This window comes from Micropterus salmoides, unplaced genomic scaffold, assembly GCF_014851395.1.
Source record: "Micropterus salmoides isolate LMB-PRFRI ecotype aquatic unplaced genomic scaffold, ASM1485139v1 Ms_hic_scaffold_14, whole genome shotgun sequence".
In the NCBI taxonomy this organism is placed as follows: Eukaryota; Metazoa; Chordata; class Actinopteri; order Centrarchiformes; family Centrarchidae; genus Micropterus; species Micropterus salmoides.
In genome coordinates, this window is record NW_024040485.1 from 32,745,940 (window position 1) to 32,749,606 (window position 3,667).

Below are 3,667 nucleotides of genomic sequence, written 5' to 3' on the forward strand. Positions count from 1 at the left end.
TCCGTGCTGGACTGGCAAAGCTCCAGTTCCCAAGCCAAGTCAGTCACAGACTGAGCTACTGCCGACCCTCCCAAGGTGCTCCTCACATGTTATCTCTATCTGAGCAAAGGTTACACTGTGAAAATATGATTCTTTTTAGTTTCATTTAAAACAGTCAGGCCCTCTTCAGTGTTGAAACACTACATATGTCACAATTTATATCATAAGGCAGGAAAACACAGAATGCAAACTCCCAAAACAAATACAGGGGGCAGGATTTCAGCGTGCTCTGTGGGAGCTATGGTCCAATCAGATTCTTGATTCAGTTAGTAAGAGGTCAGTTTGGACTTCTGTTGCGCACTCACCTAAACTCATAATAACATATGTTTAATATCTATATGCAGCTCAAACATGATCTCAGAAAACATCAACTGATGGAGCCTCAGAGAGAGGCTGACATCTAGTGGACGACAGAGTGTTTTTCAGTTTAAATCCAAGTCCGTGTTTGAACTTTGATGCAATGTGTAGTCAGAAGTCTGCAAATTAATGTAAATATTAAAAAAACAACAACTGTTTTTTAACCAGAAAAAATACATATACATTTTTATAATACTTTTTTCTTGCTTCAAGAGGATTTAAGACTCAGTGGAGATAAATCTGAGATTTAGTGATATGATGGACAGTTTTTCTGCTTCCCACAGCATGACTGTAGGGGAGACGGGCTGGTTGATTCGTTAAACTATTGTGGATCTCTTGACGTCACCAATGATGTCAGACAGTTGCAAAATAACTTTTAAAAAGAACCTTCTCTTCTATAAAGTCAATATAAACCATGTTAGCCAGCAAGCATGCCAAATGTGATCCATCCAATCAGTCTGTTCCAGACCGAATGATATTGTCCTCTCCAGCCGAGGCTACCCACAAATGGTGGACTGGTCCCACGGTAGACATTCAAACCATCTGAACCAATGAGGTTGGCACCTGGTAAACTCCAATCAAATCCTGACAAAAGGACAAGCAGCACCTGGTAATGATTGTCCAGACCGGCCACGGTTTGCTTCATGGTACACTATGCTAACAGAAGCTACAGTACAGGGAACAAGTTGGACTATATTCTAACTGCTCAACAAGGAATTGGTGAGCGTTAAAATGTGTGCAGCAATTATGTGGCTCTGCTAGCATACATGCTAATATGACCACAAGTGAGTGAGTGATGATTGCTGACATCCTGTGGTGAGAAGACGCTTTAAGTTGTTGAACATCGGTAAGAAAAATATTCTTAGTCTATATATTTTTGAGCACATTAATTAAACACAATAAAGTCAATGTTTAAGGCAATACTCTATACTTTCATCATGTGGAAAGCCAAACCAACAGTAAATGTATCCACTGACAGTCCTGTGTGTCTGAAGCCTGATGTCTCTCCTTCCTCTGAGCCATACAGCCCCATTGTTGCCTAAACTATTAAAACCCATCAGTGGGCCTCACTGCTGCACTGGGTCACATGTTCCTTCATCAAAATGAACACACAAACTGTAGTTTATTCTGACTGCACATACACTGTCCTGTTGCCCCAAATACTCAGTAGAGCACCTGAGTGCTCCATGAGTTTTTAAACTCATAAACTTGGCTGTAGAATGAATCGTATGTAATTGCAACTATTTGGAAACTGATTAAATAATATAACAGTATCATCTGTGTGCATCTGAAAACATTTCTGTTAAATGAATGAAGAAGTTGGAATTTAAAAATACACATTTGGAGCTGGTGTTTCCTCTCGGAATCAATTTTTTTTAGGCCGCAGGTGGAGTTTGGTTCAGAAACAGGTCACATCAGTTGTGCTCTTTCCTTCTGCCTGTTACAGAAACTATACGTTTACTCCTGGAGGAGGTTTTATCTCAGAGAAGAAAAAGCTGAAGAGGAGTCGTGAACCTGATAATCACCCGCACGGATCAACAAGCATTTCTACACAGAGGTACTACTGCTTGACTCGATGTTACTGATACTAGGGTAACACTCAGTGACAGTTTCATGCTGTGCAGAAGAACCACTGGATGACATGAAGTCAGGGCCTCGGTCTGTTCTTGTTGGATTGTCGTACAGGATCCAACCCCCTCCCTGTCAATGTGGGAATTAGGGGGCAGGATCCAAAACACAGTGGTGAAGTGTAAAAGAAGGCAAGGTTTAACTTTTCCCTCAGCTTTGTTTTTTCATTCTTCACAAAACTATGAATCTTCCAGAGTTGTTGGAGAGAGATCCGAGAGGCAGCCAGGAGGACGATGTGCCAGCAGGCTTTTCACCCCACCTTCAAATGTGCAGATTGCAGAAGTGGACAACAAGTCACATTATATTAAAAGCCTTTGATACAGTCGACCATGCTTCACTTTTACAATGATGATCCTCTGTCTGTGATTTGGTCAAGAACTATTTATCAGACCGACAGTCTGTGAAAGTCAGGAAATTTGAATTCTTGCAGGTTACTAAAGGCTGACTATGTCAAAAGGTGTTTGTAACTGTCTGAATGTCCACACTGGAAGGAGGTGTGAAAGCCTGCTGTGATAGAGACTGTCTACATTCTGGAAGACATTCATGGTGTTGCACTGACAGAGAAGTCCAAACCTTGTCTACTTTCACATCTTCATACACGACCAGTCTCCTGGCGTTATTGTCGCATTGTCTGTTTCTAAAAGTTACAAAAATGTTCAATTCCACCATCAGAAGGGGGGGTTTCAGATGTTTAATGATCCGACAAATACTTCGTTCAAGCAGCAAGACACCATAAGGGTGTGCCACAGGGATGGAAATGGGGCCCTCTTCTGTTTTATTTTGTCTTTTCCAGGTGTACTTGTCAAATTCATCTTTATGCAGATGATACTCTTGTTTAGCCTAATAATCAGGCTAGTTTGTAATTTCATTTTCCTACATTCTTCAGTGTGGCATTGGATTCACATAAGATATTTCCAACAGAGTTAAATTGGGAACAGTTCCATGACTTCCACTTGAGTTACAAGTTAAGATGTTTTCCTTAAACACATGATGGATGGCTTTCAGACAGTGTAGTCGCAGGTGAATCTCTCTGTTTACTTCTAGTTCCGAGTCATAATTTGCATAAACGATGATGTTGGAAAAGTAAATCTTAGACTCGTTTGGTTTCTGCCCGTTAGCTTTCATATCACACATGTTTAAAGGAGGTGAAGCTTGAGTTTGGACACTGTGTACAAGCCTGAAATGGATTATTGGATACTGCAGTCAGTCAGGACAACTGCCTCATCGACTTGATATGTTGTTTTTGGTCTTGAGATGTGGACGTAAAAAGAAGAGGAGCTGAAACATACACTGAAGTCAGCGTGGAGGAGCGGCTGGGTGAGTTTCTAAAGATTCAAACAAACCTGTTGCTTTTAGCAAACTGCACAACCTGCTGTAGAGGACTGCAAAAGGAAAATTTTAGTCTTTGCTAGATGATCAAAGCTACCTTATACGTTAAACACTATTTAATAGCGCAGAGCTGTTTCAAACAACCATCACAAAACATGTGTCCACATCAATGAAAAAACACAAGAAAAAGAGGTATGAAAATATAAGTTGAGACAAAATGAGAATAAAAATACACGTTAAAGTCACAGCAGAGATTTAAAAAACAGAAACAAACTCACTCAATCAATGATAATCTAAATTCTTGAATCAGTGT

The 3,667-nt window shown here is 40.4% G+C and overlaps 1 long non-coding RNA gene across 1 annotated transcript; it reads left to right on the forward strand.

Annotated features, from left to right (window-relative positions):
• Positions 1-1,032: 1,032 nt before the first annotated feature.
• Positions 1,033-3,271, forward strand: LOC119902744. The gene is made up of 3 exons (XR_005444362.1): positions 1,033-1,243; positions 1,844-1,954; positions 2,220-3,271. It is a non-coding gene; the product is annotated as an uncharacterized LOC119902744 (long non-coding RNA).
• Positions 3,272-3,667: the final 396 nt, after the last annotated feature.